A 16,750-nucleotide genomic window follows, 5' to 3' on the forward strand; every position below is an offset into this window, starting at 1 on the left:
ACTAGTGATTGTGACGATTGATTGTTTTTTTATAAGTTAAATGCTAGCTAGCAACAGGCTACGCAGTTTCCTCGAGGAATGCAATGTAATCTACGTCCAAAAATGCAGATTACCGATTCTTATGAATACGGCCCTGCCGATTAAATCGGTCGGACTGTAGTGTGTATGTCTTGAAGAATGTGTTCTGAACTTTTACCAGCAGGATCTGACAACCTCAGAGCACAATCGTCTGTACTCGGATGAACACAGAACGTATCTTTTACTTCACACGTGTGACAGTTTACATACACAGTGGACTTGCTTGCGATGCTGTGAACATAGTTCTAAGGCATCTACTTCCTCCATCACGCTAACAGGCCACGACAAACAGCTGATACACACACCAGTAAACACACACCAGTAACCACAAGTCAGGCTGGGAGACCATTAAGAGAGGGGTGTTTCCTGACATAGGTCTACCGAATGGTCAGAATATCTTCCAGCCCACACCCCTGCCACACTTTGAAAGGCAAAAACAAGCCGTCATAATCCTAGCATCTAGACCAGGGTTCTCCAACTGGCCCATGGTTTTATTTGGCCCCTCAAGAACTAAGCAAAAAAATTATATATAATTTTTTTGACTGGTACTGTGTGATATATTATACACACACACACACAGTCAAAAGTTTGGACACAACTACTCATGCAAGGGGTTTTTATTATTTACTATTTTCTACATTGTAGAATAATAGTGAAGACATCACAACTATGAAATAACACATATGGAATCATGTAGTAAACATAGTGTTAGCCAAATCAAAATATATTTTGGGATTCTTCAAAGTAGCCACTCTTAGCCTTGATGACAGCTTTGAACACTATTGGCACTCAACCAGCTTCACCTGGAATGCTTTTCCAACAATCTTGAAGGAGTTCCCACATATGCTGAGCACTTGTTGGCTGCTTTTTCCTTCACTGTGCGGTCCAACTCATCCAAAACCATCTCAATTGGGTTGAGGTCGAGTGATTGTGGAGGCCAGGTCATCTGATGCAGCACTCCATCACTCTCCTTGGTCAAATGGCCCGTACACAGCCTGAAGGTATGTTGGGTCATTGTCTTGTTGAAAAACAAATGATAGTTCCATCAAGCGCAAATCATATGGGATGACAGAATGCTGTGGTAGCCATGCTGGTTAAGTGTGCCTTGAATTCTAAATAAATCACAAACAGTGTCACCAGCAAAACACCCTCACACCATCTCCATGCTTCACGGTGGGCACCACACGTGCGGAGATCATCCGTTCACCTACTCTGCGTCACACAAAGACAAGGTGGTTGGAATTTGGACTCATCAGACCAAAGGACAGATTTCCACTGGTCTAAAGTCCATTGCTCATGTTTCTTGGCCCAAGCAAATCTCTTCGTCTTATTTGTGTCCTTTAGAAGTGGATTCTTTGCAGCAATTTGAACATGAAAGCCTGAATCACACAGCCTCTGAACAGTTGATGTTGAGACATTTCAGAGTTCAAGTAAGAGACATTTATTTGGGATGCAATTTCTGAGGCTTATAACTCTAATGAACGTATCAGCTGCAGCAGAGGTAACTCTGGTTCTTCCTTTCCTGTGGCGGTCATCAAGAGAGCCAGTTTCAAAGCGCTTGATGGTTTTTGAGACTGCACAAAGTTCAAGAAATGTTCCGGATTGATTGACCTTCATGTCTTAAATGGACTGTTGTTTTTCTTTGCTTATTTGAGTTGTTCTTGCCATAATATGGACTTGGTCTTTAACCAAATAGGGCAACCTTCTGTATACCACCACTACCTTGTCACAACAACTGATTGGCTCAAACACATTAAGGACAGAAATACCACAAATTAACAAGGCATACCTGTTAATTGAAATGCATTCCAGGTGACTACCTCATGAAGCTTGTTGAGAGAATGCCAAGAGTGTGCAAAGCTGTCATGAAGGCAAAGGGTGGCTACTTTGAAGAATCTCAAATATAAAATATGTTTTGATTTGTTTAACACTTTTTTGGGTTTCTACATGATTGTTATTCAAAAGTTGATGTCTTCACTATTATTCTCTTATGGTAGAAAATTGTAAAAATAAAAACCTTGGAATGACTGGTACTGTATATATATATATGTTCCGGAGTTCCAAATTAAGCAGCAGCAGCTGAAAAGATGAGCTCCTACAAATATTGAAATTTAAATGTTTTTTTTAGAGTAAAGTACATCGAAAAAAAATCAAAAGAAAACTYCAAACTGAATAGGAGACCAAACAAGCAGCAAACAAAGAAGAAAGGCTTTTGAAAAAGTAACAATTTTTCATAAAATTATACCGTTTTCTTAGCTAGCTAAGTTGTTTACCTGTTGCTAGGCAGTTGCTAGGGACATTCCTGGAAGAAGCTAGCTAGCTAACAAGGAGTGTCTAGTTGGCAGAAGAGAAGAAGGGACAAAGAAGGGACAAAGTGGGACAAAATAAGGACAGAAGAAAAGGGAAAGGGGACATTAAGGTGAAGCAGTCCTCTAAAGACACAAAAGACAATAATACAAGAAACAACACTTCTATTGCCTCTCCCTCTACGATACGCACTCCCGGTTTGGTTTGGAGCGAGTAGTTGCATTCCGCTTTGCTCCACAGGTAGTATTACAGGTAGTATTACATTTCATTTCATTACAGTACAACAGTTTGATTTGTTTGATCTTAGCTGGCTACATAGCCGTCTTTGTTTCCAAGATAATTGTGTAGTCTAGAGTAATTGTCGAGGTTACCTAGCCAGTTAGAGGTTACCTAGCCAGCTACACTTTCAAACAAAGTCAACAACGCAGCCACTGCTAGCTAGCCTATTTCACCAGCCAGCAGTACTATATCATTTTAGTCAATAAGATTTTTTGCAACGTAAGCTTAACTTTCTGAACATTCGAGACGTGTAGTCACTTGTCATTCCAATCTCTTTGCATTAGCGTTGCCTCTTCTGTAGCCTGTCAACTATGTGTCTGTCTATCCCTGTTCTCTCCTCTCTGCACAGACCATACAAACGCTTCACACCGCGTGGCCGCTGCTACTCTAACCTGGTGGTCCCAGCGCGCACGACCCACGTGGAGTTCCAGGTCTCAGGCAGCCTCTGGAACTGCCGATCTGCGGCCAACAAGGCAGAGTTCATCTCAAGCCTATGCTTCCCTCCAGTCCCTCGACTTCTTGGCACTGACGGAACACATGGATTACCACTGATAACACTGCTACTCCTACTGCTCTCTCCTCGTCTGCCCACGTGTTTCTCGCACACCCCGAGAGCTTCTGGTCAGCGGGGTGGTGGCACTGGGATCCTCATCTCTCCCAAGTGGACATTCTCTCTTTCTCCCCTGACCCATCTGTCTATCGCCTCTTTGAATTCCATGCTGTCACAGTTACCAGCCCTTTCAAGCTTAACATCCTTATCATTTATCGCCCTCCAGGTTCCCTTGGAGAGTTCATCAATGAGCTTGACGCCCTGATAAGTTCCTTTCTGAGGATGGCTCACCTCTCACAGATCTGGGTGACTTTAACTCATCCCCTACCATTCCTCTCCCTTCTGTACTCTACTCTCCTCTCTTCTCCTTACCTCTCTCTACTCCTTTCTTACCTCACCCTCTCACCTTCCCCCCTACTCACAAGGCAGGCAATACGCTTGACCTCATCTTTACTAGATGCTGTTCTTCCACTAATCCTTGCAATCCCCTCCAAGTCTCTGACCACTACCTTGTATCCTTTTCCCTCTCGCTCTCATCCAACACTTCCACACTGCCCTATCGGATGGTATTGCGCCGTCCCAACCTTCGCTCTCCTCTCCGCTACTCTCTCCTTCTCCATCCTATCATCTCTTCCTCTGCTCAAACCTTCTCCAACCTATCTCCTGATTCTGCCTCCTCAACCCTCCTCTCCTCCCTTTCTGCATCCTTTGACTCTCTATGTCCCCTATCCTCCAGGCCGGCTCGGTCCTCCCCTCCTGCTCCGTGGCTCGACGACTCATTGCGAGCTCACAGAACAGGGCTCCGGGCAGCCGAGCGGAAATGGGAAAACTCGCCTCCCTGCGGACCTGGCATCCTTTCACTCCCTCCTCTCTACATTCTCCTCTTCTGTCTCTGCTGCTAAAGCCAATTTCTACCACTCTAAATTCCAAGCATCTGCCTCTAACCCTAGGAAGCTCTTTGCCACCTTCTCGCTCCTCCTACAACTCCTCTAATACTCCTCCTCCACCCTCTCCACCCTCCTCGCACTCTCTGACTTATGTCTAGCGATCGTCGCTATACCGCTCGCACCTTTTGCAGTAATCCTCCGCATCCTACTCCAGCCGTCACACTGGCACAGTCAATCGCTCACGCATGCTCTCTCTGACCTCTCCCACTCCCCCCTCCCCTCTCTGCTGATACTTCGTCAACCATTTGAAAGAAGGTCGACGACATCCGATCCTCGTTTGCTAAGTCAAACGACACCGCTGGTTCTGCTCACACTGCCCTACCCTGTGCTTTGACCTCTTCTCCCCTCTCTCTCCAGATGAACATCTCGCGTCTTGTGACGGCCGGTCGCCAACAACCTGCCCGCTTGACCTTCCCCTCCTCTCTTCTCCAGACCATTTCCGGAGACCTTCTCCCTTACCTCACCTCGCTCATCAACTCATCCTTGAACGCTGGCTACGTCCTTCCGTCTTCAAGAGAGCGAGAGTTGCACCCCTTCTGAAAAAAACCTACACTCGATCCCTCCGATGTCAACAACTACAGACCAGTATCCCTTCTTTCTTTTCTCTCCAAAACTCTTGAACGTGCCGTCCTTGGCCAGCTCTCCTGCTATCTCTCTCAGAATGACCTTCTTGATCCAAATCAGTCAGGTTTCAAGACTAGTCATTCAACTGAGACTGCTCTCTCTGTGTCACGGAGGCGCTCCGCACTGCTAAAGCTAACTCTCTCTCCTCTGCTCTCATCCTTCTAGACCTATCGGCTGCCTTTGATACTGTGAACCATCAGATCCTCCTCTCCACCCTCTCCGAGCTGGGCATCTCCGGCGCGGCCACGCTTGGATTGCGTCCTACCTGACAGGTCGCTCCTACCAGGTGGCGTGGCGAGAATCTGTCTCCGCACCACGTGCTCTCACCACTGGTGTCCCCCAGGGCTCTGTTCTAGGCCTCTCCTATTCTCGCTATAACCAAGTCACTTGGCTCTGTCATATCCTCACATGGTCTCTCCTTCATTGCTATGCAGACGACACACAATTAATCTTCTCCTTTCCCCCCTCTGATAACCAGGTGGTGAATCGCATCTCTGCATGTCTGGCAGACATATCAGTGTGGATGACGGATCACCACCTCAAGCTGAACCTCGGCAAGACGGAACTGCTCTTCCTCCCGGGGAAGGACTGCCCGTTCCATGATCTCGCCATCACGGTTGACAACTCCATTGTGTCCTCCTCCAGAGTGCTAAGAACCTTGGCGTGATCCTGGACAACACCCTGTCGTTCTCAACTAACATCAAGGCGGTGACCCGTTCCTGTAGGTTCATGCTCTACAACATTCGCAGAGTACGACCCTGCCTCACGCAGGAAGCGGCGCAGGTCCTAATCCAGGCACTTGTCATCTCCCGTCTGGATTACTGCAACTCGCTGTTGGCTGGGCTCCCTGCCTGTGCCATTAAACCCTACACTCATCCAGAACGCCGCAGCCCGTCTGGTGTTCAACTTTCCAAAGTTTCTCTCACGTCACCCCGCTCCTCCGCTCTCTCCACTGGCTTCCAGTTGAAGCTCGCATCTGTTACAAGACCATGGTGCTTGCCTACGAAGCTGTGAGGGGAACGGCACCTCCGTACCTTCAGGCTCTGATCAGGCCCTACACCCAAACAAGGGCACTGCGTTCATCCACCTCTGGCCAGCTCGCCTCCCTACCTCTGAGGAAGTACAGTTCCCGCTCAGCCCAGTCAAAACTGTTCGCTGCTCTGGCACCCCAATGGTGGAACAAACTCCCTCACGACGCCAGGTCAGCGGAGTCAATCACCACCTTCCGGAGACACCTGAAACCTCACCTCTTTAAGGAATACCTAGGATAGGAAAAGTAATCCTTCTAACCCCCCCCCCACCTTAAAGAGTTTAAGATGCACTATTGTAAAGTGGTTGTTCCACTGGATATCATAAGGTGAATGCACCAATTTGTAAGTCGCTCTGGATAAGAGCGTCTGCTAAATGACTTAAATGTAAATGTAAATAATAAAAAAAACTGTTGATGAATTTTCATTGTTGGACACAAGGCTGTAAAAACACCAGGAAATCAGATTCAAGTTAATATAATTTTGGAAATCTGGTCAAGTATTTCAATTAAGTGGCCCCCGACCATCCACTCAAGAAAAAATAATAATAATTGGCCCGCGGCTGAATAGAGATATCTGATCTAGGCCTAGTAGTCTCGCTCCATGCAGGCCTAAACTTCAGCCAACACTAAGGCATTGAAATCTTATTCATATTTAAAGTGATTGACCTACAAGGAGCGGCAGACTTTATGCATTAGAGACGTCTTCATTTCAAATAGACAGATTAGGCTAGCTAGACGCCTGCAACCACACCAGCACAAAACACTGACTTCACTCTAAACCAATGAACCGTTTTACCAAGATGTCCACTGATTGCATTCAGCTTATGCAAATATATATATTTTGAAACACAGGAATGATTGACAAACTGATGTTACAACACCCACCCAGACTTATCTACCAAAAACAGGGGCATTGCCTTTTTACACTTGCAACATTTATTTACCTTGGCATGAGCCACTAGCCTCACACAGTTGGGTGCAAGAGACAACTCAAGAACTCCCACACATAGCTGTTTTCTTGTGAAAGGTCAACAGAGCGGGAAACAGGCAAAATAAGCATTATGGACAGAGCCTGCCAAAGGCGCTGCTCAAGTGACAGCATCATATAACTAATGCCTTCACACTGTGACAGCCAAAGCATACAATACTACTGTCAATGGGAGGATGCTACCCGCAGGCCTGCAATCACAAAAGCCCAACATGTGTGGAAGAGCACTTAGGAAAAAAACTGGAGGCCTTATTTGTTTCATTCTCTCCCAAGTCACAGGCTTGGTCTCCAAATAGCCTAGGCCTCAATAGGGCTACAGAGGACAAATAATTTGATCTAGGCTCGTCATCAAATCCTCACACAAATTTGAGAGAATAATGAAGGCAGTCAAATCTATAAGATCTAAAAGTTGGCGTATCTGAGGGAAGTGTCTATTAGAAAATCGTCCTATTTTCTCAAAATAGTGTCCAAACAGGTTAGTTGTTAGTTTCTGTAAAGTACCATAGCAATTTCGAGGCCACATTGCCAGAACCACATCACGGACACTAGCCAGAGTTAAACGTAACGTTAGCTAGCTATAACATTACATCAATAGTTCAACTCGTGTTGCAACAAAACAACCGTGGAACTAGCGTTAACTAGCTTTATTTCTTTAACCCTAGATGGAGTTCTCTAGGGCAATAACCATGAAGTTACCCAGAGTACACAATATACCGACAACATTATTAGCTACAAGTCAAGTGTAACTAGTTTTATGAAATGGTAAAGGTGCTAATTAGCTAACGTTAGCTAATCTTTAATAAAATTGCAAGGACGTTGGCATTAATCACCATGAGAAATATTGGGTGATTCCGTGTATTTTAGCTAACCAGCTAGCTAAGTTAGTTAACTAGATGGCTAGCCAGATCGTTAACATTACATGTCTCGCAATCATTTGGGAGTGTATTAGACCGGGCACACTGATCACAACCGACAAAAACAAACAATCGGGTGGTCAAACACAGCTAAGTTAGCTAGCTAACTACTTAGCGAGGCCATAGCAGCAGTCGGATAGCTAGCTAGTAGCTTGGTTAGGTGTCCGCCATCTTTTGCTGGCATTACTTACTGATGATGATAGCACGGTCCATTACCAGTTAACGTTAGCTAAAGTTAGCTAGCCATTTCAAACAAATATATTGTAGCTAGCTAACGTTAGTATCAGCTCGCTAGTAGTAGCCAATCACTTGGTATCTAGTTAAGCTATTTAATCTGTTATTTCAGTTAATTAGCTAGCTACTATCTAGTTCGCTAAACAAGATCCTATGCTACCTCAAGCAAAGATCCCAAGTCAATTGAGTTGGAGGAACGTAGCTAGCCTAGCTAATGTGAGATAGCTGAAATACAAGCAGGCTCAGCTTGAAGCAGGAATGTAGAATTGTAGAGGACAAACATCCAACGTCTCTAAGTGTGGGTGGTTTACCGTGCCTGTAGCTCCAACCCGGTGTTATAAACTCCCTGTAGCTATGTTCTCTCGATAAACAGCCAGGCATTAACCTCTCAGGCTGAGCGTCCAGCTACGATTGCCGTCTCACGTCACAAACGGGTTCTCGCATAAACGGTAGTAGCCGACTAAACTCAACTCCACGATTTATGAAGGAGTTGTGCGACAATTTGCGTGTGCGGACTGAAGCTCCAACGTCACATACGCATACTTTATTTTAATAAAAAGGACGTTTTTATCTATAACGACTGATTTCTGCACCCAACGAATAGCCCGCATATAACAATGTAATGTATAATTTCGGGCAATTCGTTTTGTCCTGAAATCAGTCGTTTTGAATAAAAACGTCATTTTATGTGATGTCGGAGCTCCAGTCCACACTATTCATCGCTCAACTCCACCGGACATGGTTTATTGTTGGACATAAACTGTAAAAAATATATATGTATTTTAGAAATCTGTTTCCTAAGTATTCCCACGCATAATACTATATATATATATATATATATATATATGATCGTATACAAATGTAAGCAAAGTTTGAAGTGATTATGCTTTAGTCAAATATTATATATTTATGTGCTTCTTGTGGTCAATTTCCAGTCTACAAAGTATTAGTAATTAGGTTCCGGCACCCTGACCACCGCTCATGAAAAGAAAATCGGGCAGTGGCTGAATCTAGTTTATGAGTCCTGCATTATATTGACAAGATAACAGAGTGACCGCTCTAACAATGGAAAATATATGTCCTCGATGATTGAAGGCAGAAGAGAGCAGATGGGACCGTTCTAGCCAATGAGAGGGCCAATACCCGCATAAACAACAGGCACAATACGTTGTTTTTCTCAACGTTGACGGAATGCCGCGTGAATCCACTTATAACAGTACATTTGTAACAGCTTATACATGACTAAACTTATATCCAATCAAATAAGCCTCAAGTAGTTCGACACTTTCTGATAGACCTCCATACAAAAAGAGGCTTATATCACGTAAACAGATTTTGGGCAGAGTAAATCCTCTCGCTTTGCCTCTCCCTCTCTGGTAGCAAGACACCCTGCAGCAAAAACAGACGCAGACGGCGACGTCTGACGCCACCCCAACTATGTCACTACGTTTGCGTCTACACAAGCAGCCCAATTCTGATATATTTTTCCCACTAATTGGTCTTTTGACCAATCACGTCTTTTTTCATGTCTTTTCACTTCTGATCTTTTTCAGATCTCATCTGATTGGTCAAAAGACCAATTCGTGAAAAAAATATCAGATTTGGGCTTCCTGTGGAAACGCAGGCTCGTAGCTGGCCTGGACCGAATACTTTGATGGCTACGAAAATAAATGTACATTTCAACCAGTGACCATAATAAGAAGAATTTGTAAAAAATAATGCTTGCTGGATTATCTCAGTCTATTGTAGAGATTGCATTGTCAAGTTTTTGGTGCTGTTATGGCTAGATTTGTCAATAGGCTCTCTAAAAGTAATTTTAACACTATTAAAAAAAACTTCATATATCACTGAAACACCTGAAAATGAGATTGTCTGTTCCTGAGACAACAAATAGGTACTATGAGTATATAATCTTATTGTTACAGGCACCAAGATTATTGATGCCTCCCCTTTGGCTCCTCCAGACAGACATAGGCTATGTAGTGGCTATAGTCTATGCAAAGTCACTGTGCTTCCTCCCTGTATAAGTCTTATGTCTCTAAGCTTTTTCTGTTTTTTTTGGCAGGTGTATGATGGCCTGCTTGTGGCCACCCCCTTGCCATTTTGTTGTGTGCAAGTGTGAAGACCGGCCACAGCAGAATTGACAAAAACAAGCAGTCAGTAGTCATTGGCTCCCTGCACCCAATCCCCCAGAGATAATTATTATTGGGCCATTCAGCCCCTGTGTTGCTTATTCAAGAGGACAAGGCCTCATTCTCCAATCAATTAACAACCAATTAAGCTGCTGCTACTCTATGTTTATTATCTATGCACTTTACCTCTACCTACATGTGCATATTACCTCAATTACCTCAGTTAACCTGTACCCCCGCACATTGACTCTGTACCGGTACCCCCTGTATATAGCCTCGCTACTGTTATTTTATTGTTGCTCTTTAATTATTTGTTATTTTTCTATTTAAATTTTTTTTTGTAAATACTTTCTTAACACTTATTTTTCTTAACTGCATTGTTGGTTAAGGACTTGTAAGTAAGCATTTCACTGTAAGGTCTACCTACACCTGTTGTATTCAGCGCATGTGACAAACTATTGAAAGCATTTTGAGACAAAGATCTGAGGTTGTGTAATGCAATCAGTGAATAACTGACAATAAGACAGTGTGTATACTGTAATTTGAACTGCAACTTAAATAATAATATAATTGTTTTCCTTGAAAGTGTGTGTGTGTGTGTGTGTGTGTGTGTGTGTGTGTGTGGTGGTTTTGTGTGTGTGTGTGTGTGTGTGTGTGTGTGTGTGTGTGTGTGTGTGTGTGTGTGTGTGTGTGTGTGTGTGTGTGTGTGTGTGTGTGTGTGTGTGTGTGTGTGTGTGTGTGCCCGGGCCAGCAGAGGACGCCAAAGTCTTTTTTAGTGTTGACTCGAGCCATAATGTTCACAATCTTTCCCATGAAAGCTGTGTGTGTGGACTCAACCCGAAAGAGAATTAGAGACAAAGGCAGAGAGAGAGAGAGAGAGAGAGAGAGAGACAGAGAGAGACAGAGAAGGGATTCAATCACATCTATGAAACAAAGCTCCATTACTTTACAATACACCAATATTCTCATTCATTACTTAAGAATACACAGACTATATACTTGAATAATGAAGGTGACCTAAACTCTGTGTAATTATATCCAGATTGAATTCTCCCAGGAACCTCTAAGTTTCTCACAGGTACTTCATCATTTCAATTAGACCTTGATCTAAATTTAAACAGCAGAAACAAAAATACTGTTTCATCCATGCAAAAAAAAACAAGTTGTTGGGTGTTACAAAAATGTGCCTTGGTATTCTGCAGTTCATCATTCATGGATGTGTTTCGTAAATTCTTTTGTGATAAGTTAAGCTTGGTTCTAAGAGTTGGATGAAGTCTTGGAAGGCCCTTTGGCTACAGTATGTGGGTGCTGCTGCTCTCTCTGATTCTCACCATTTACAGGTGCAGTGCACATGTGAGCAGGTTTATCATGTGAGCGCTTTATAAAACCTCCTCGTTATAAGTAAACAAGTTTCAAGTTGTATTAGTCATACAGGATACACATGGTATACACCGTCCAACAAATGCTTACTTGCAGGTTCCTTCTCAATGCCACAGAATAGTAATAATTAAAAAGATAAGAATAGAAACATAAATTAAATGGCTCAGTAGAGTAGAATAAATCATTTGGCATAAGTATAATACAGGAAGGCACAAGTTATAGTACAACTAGTACAATAACCAACTTATTTGCGAGTAGCTGATGTGTGTATGCATATAAACATGGGCCATCGTTAACATTATTCAGTGATCTTGCTGAGTGTTGTTTATCTATGAGTATAAATCCATGTTTGACTGATGTTGTACACAACAACAACAGAAATATGCAAATATGAATTTATGGGACAGTGCAATAAAAAAATTATAGCAGACACGTCATTCAGAATGGGATTCTGATATAACATGATTTGGTTAGGAGTGTTTTGTAACATTCTATAACATGCTTGAGACACATGAGCATTGTATTTAGTGACAAGCGATTACTCAGAAAAATGTGTTTAACAATTTTATCTGGAATTAAACTAAATGTAAAAGAAAAACGGTTTTGGGGATCAGCTACAGTCATGGCCAAAAGTTTTGAGAATTACACAAATAGTAATTTTCACAGTCTGCTGCCTCAGTTTGTATGATCAATTTGCATATACTCCAGAATGTTATGAAGAGGGATCAGATGAAATGCAACTGTAACCGATGTGAAATGGCTAGCTAGTTAGCGGTGGTGCGCGCTAATAGCATTTCAATCGGTGACGTCACTCGCTCTGAGACCTGAAGTAGTTGTTCCCCTTGCTCTGCAAGGGCCGCGGCTTTTGTGGTGCGATGGGTAACGATGCTTCGTTGGTGTCAGTTGTTGATGTGTGCAGAGGGTCCCTGGTTCGAGCCCAGGTAGGGGCGAGGAGAGGGACGGAAGCTAAACTGTTACACAATTAATTGCAAAGTCCCTCTTTGCCATGCAAATGAACTGAATCCCCAAAAAACATTTCCGCTGCATTTCAGCCCTGCCACAAAAGGACCAGCTGACATCATGTCAGCGATTCTCTCGTTAACACAGGTGTGAGTGTTGACGAGGACAAGCCTGGAGATCGCTCTGTCATGCTGATTGAGTTCGAATAACAGACTGGAAGCTTCAAAAGGAGGGTGGTGCTTGGAATCATTGTTCTTCCTCTGTCAATCATAGTTACCTGCAAGGAAACACGTGCCGTCATCATTGTGTTGCACAAAAAGGGCTTCACAGGCAAGGATATTGCTGCCAGTAAGATTGCACCTAAATCAACCAAATGGTTGATCATCACGAACTTCAAGGAGAGCGGTTCAATTGTTGTGAGGAAGGCTTCAGGGCGCCCAAGAAAGTCCAGCAAGCGCCAGGACCGTCTCCTAAAGATGATTCAGCTGCGGCATCAGGGCACCACCAGTACAGAGCTTGCTCAGGAATGGCAGCAGGCAGGTGTGAGTGCATCTGCACGCACAGTGAGGTGAAGACTTTTGGAGGATGGCCTGGTGTCAGGAAGGGCAGCAAAGAAACCACTTCTCTCCAGGAAAAACACCAGGGACAGACTGATATTCTGCAAAAGGTACAGGGATTGAACTGCTGAGGACTGGGGTAAAGTAATTTTCTCTGATGAATCCCCTTTCTGACTGTTTGGGGCACCCGGAAAAAAGCTTGTCTGGAGAAGACAAGGTGAGCGCTACTGTCAGTCCTGTGTCATGCCAACAGTAAAGCATCCTGAGAACATTCATGTGTGGGGTTGCTTCTCAGCCAAGAGAGTGGGCTCACTCACAATTTTGCCTAAGAACACAGCCATGAATAAAGAATGGTACCAACACATCCTCCGAGAGCAACTTCTCCCAACCATCCAGGAACAGTTTGGTGATGAACAATGCCTTTTCCAGCATGATGGAGCACCTTGCCATAAGGCAAAAGTGATAACTAAGTGGCTCGGGGAACAAAACATCGATATTTTGGGTCCATGGCCAGGAAACTCCCCAGACCTTAATCCCATTGAGAACTTGTGGTCAATCCTCAAGAGGCGGGTGCACAAACAAAAAGCCACAAATTCTGACAAACTCCAAGCATTGATTATGCAAGAATGGGCTGCCATCAGTCAGGATGTGCCCCAGAAGTTAATTGACAGCATGCCAGGGCTGATTGCAGAGGTCTTGAAAAAGAAGGGTCAACACTGCAAATATTGACTCTGCATCAACTTCATGTAATTGTCAATAAAAGCTTTTGACACTTATGAAATTATTGTAATTATACTTTAGTATTCCATAGTAACATCTGACAAAAATATCTAAAAACACTGAAGCATCAAATTATGTGGAAATTAATATTTGTGTCATTCTCAAAACTTTTGGCCACGACTGTACAATCACAGAAAGATCGAAATTAAGTCTACTTGTAAAAAATTGGTGAACTTCGCCTTGAATAATTTTTTTACCATGTACCTGTGTAGCTAACTGCTGGAACTAGCCTACACACTGCTTTTCCTGGGGGGGAAAATGGGGGAAATAGGCATTCATTGTCACGACTTCCACCGAAGATGGCTCCTCTTCTTGTTCGGGTGGCGCTCGGCGCTCGTCGTCACCGGTCTACTGGCTGCCACCGATTCCCTTTTTCTTTTTCTGTTGGTTAAGTCTGTATTGGTTTCACCTGTTTCTTGTTTGGGGGTTGTTTCTGGGCTATTTAAGCCTTCTATGCCCGCCTGCTTTTGTGCGGGCTTGTTCTCTGTTCTGTTTGTGGATGGTTGTGTTTGTTATTTTTCGGACTGTCCGGTGTCCTGTTTGGGTTGGTCATTATTTCGCCTGTTGTTTTTGGCGTGACCATACTTACTGGAATAAATACGGTTTTCCCTAAACCTCTGCTCTCTGCGCCTGACTCCGCACCCACCACTCCTAGCTACGTGACAATAAATTCCTTTCTTTTTCAGCATCAGACCTGCCAAATTCACTTGAAACATAGTTTTTGTGTTTAATAGGCAAAATTACACCTTACGTTAACATCTAACTCCAGAGTGATCTGTTCTTGCAACATGTAGTATACAACATTTCAGATTTAGATATGATCATTTATCACAAAATAGTTTAGATGTAGTGAGTGAACTACTTTTCAAAGTTACTTGAGTTGAGTAAACTATATTTTTCTTATGGGTCGTTTTACTGTAGCTTAACTTCTTCCAACTTCCTCAGCTGCTTGTTAAGGTGCTGTAAACCAGGATGGTCACCCTCTGTATCTCATCTCTGAGGACTCGGGCTGCTTCCCCCTGTGCAGTAGATTGAACTATTCCCATTAAATGCAGCGGGACCCCCAAATATTACAGTTTGTGTCCCTGGCCTACGGTACATAGGACCAAGGGGGAGACTACACCTCTGCTCCCTGTGAGGAGCAAGGGATCCTAACTGTTCCCTGGGGGGAATTGAGGTGTTTGTTGACATGCACAGAATATATACAATGGCAAGAAAAAGTATGTGAACCCTTTGGAAATACCTGGATTTCTGCATAAATTGGTCATAAAATTCTATCTGATCTTCATCTAGGTCACAACAATAGACAAACACAGTCTGTTTAAACTAACAACACACAAACAATTATACGTTTTCATGTCTTTATTGAACACACCGTGTAAACATTCACAGTGCAGGGTGGAAAAGGAATGTGAACCCTTGGATTTAATAACTGGTTGACCCTCCTTTGGCAGCAATAACCTCAACCTTACATTTTCTGTAGTTGTGGATCAGACCTGCACAACGGTCAGGAGGAATTTTGGACTATTCCTCTTCACAAAACTGTTTCAGTTCAGCAATATTCTTGGGATGTCTGGTGTGAACTGTTCTCTTGAGGTCATGCCACAGCATCTCAAATCGGGTTGAGGTCAGGTCTCTGACTGGGCCACTCCAGAAGCCATATTTTCTTCTGTTGATGATTTACTTCCGTGTTTTGGGTCATTGTCCTGTTGCATCACCCAACTTCCGTTGAGCTTCAATTGGCAGACAAATAGCCTAACATTCTTCTGCAAAATGTCTTGATAAACTTGGGAATACATTTTTCCGTCAATGATAGCAAACTGTCCAGGCCCTGATGCAGCAAAGCAGTGCCAAACCATGATGCTCCCTCCACCGTACTTTACAGTTGGGATGAGGTTTTGATGTTGGTGTGCTGTGCCTTTTTTTCTCCATACATAGTGTTGTGTGCTCCTTCCAAACAACTCAACCGTAGTTTCATCGGTCCACAGAATACTTTGCCAGTATCGCTGTAGAACATCCAGGTGCACTTTTCCAAACTTCAGACGTGCAGCAATGTTTTTTTGGACAGCAGTGGCTTCTTCCGTGGTATCCTCCCATGAACACCATTCTTGTTTCGTGTTTTACGTATCGTAGACTCGTCAACAGATATTTTAGCATGTTCCAGAGATTTCTGTAAGTCTTTAGCTGACAATCTAAGATTCTTCTTAACTTCATTGAGCATTCTGCGCTGTGCTCTTGCAGTCATCTTTGCAGGACGGCCACTCATAGGGAGAGTAGCAACAGTGCTGAATTTTCTCTATTTATAGACAATTTGTCTTACTGTGGACTGATGAACATCAAGGCTTTTAGAGATACTTTTGTAACCCTTTCCAGCTTAATTCAAGTCAACAATTCTTAATCTTAGGTCTTCTGAGATCTCTTTTGTTCGAGGCATGGTTCACATCAGGCAATGCTTCTTGTGAATAGCAAACTCACATTTTGTGAGTGTTTTTTATAGGGGAAGGCAGCTCTAACCAACATCTCCAATCTTGTCTCATTGATTGGACTCCAGGTTAGCTGACTCCTGACTCCAATTAGCTTTTGGAGAAGTCATTAGCCTAGGGGTTCACATACTTTTTCCAACCAACCCTGTGAATGTTTAAATGATGTATTCAATATAGACAAGAAAAATACAATAATTTCTGTGTTATTAGTTTAAGCACACTATGTTTGTCTATTGTTGATGAAGATCAGATCAAATTTGATGACCAATTTATACAGGTAATTCCAAAGGGTTCACATACTTTTTCTTGCCACTGTACATAACAATTGTAAAAATAAAATAAAAAAGTGAACAAAATATAATATAGTATGGCTCTGATTTATCAATGAAAACATGCATGTACAGTGCATTCGGAAAGTATTCAAACACCTTGATTTTTTCCACATTTTGTTACGTTACAGCCTTATTCTAAAATAGATTTTTTTTAAATAATCCTCATCAATCTACA

At 43.1% G+C, this 16,750-nt stretch overlaps 1 protein-coding gene across 2 annotated transcripts in view; it reads right to left on the bottom strand.

Annotated features, from left to right (window-relative positions):
• Positions 1-8,440, bottom strand: part of LOC111973057 (NEDD4-like E3 ubiquitin-protein ligase WWP1) — a 60,587-nt gene extending 52,147 nt beyond the window's left edge. Inside the window, exon 1 of one of the 2 annotated variants that reach the window (XM_070446702.1) lies at positions 8,268-8,440. The gene's annotated coding sequence lies outside the window, so the exon portion shown is untranslated. Of the gene's footprint in view, positions 1-8,262 lie in introns of both variants that reach the window. The other variant, XM_024000217.2, reaches the window with a different exon arrangement.
• Between the last annotated feature and the right edge of the window lie 8,310 nt (positions 8,441-16,750).

Source organism: Salvelinus sp. IW2-2015, linkage group LG14 (assembly GCF_002910315.2).
Source record: "Salvelinus sp. IW2-2015 linkage group LG14, ASM291031v2, whole genome shotgun sequence".
NCBI classification, from domain to species: Eukaryota; Metazoa; Chordata; class Actinopteri; order Salmoniformes; family Salmonidae; genus Salvelinus; species Salvelinus sp. IW2-2015.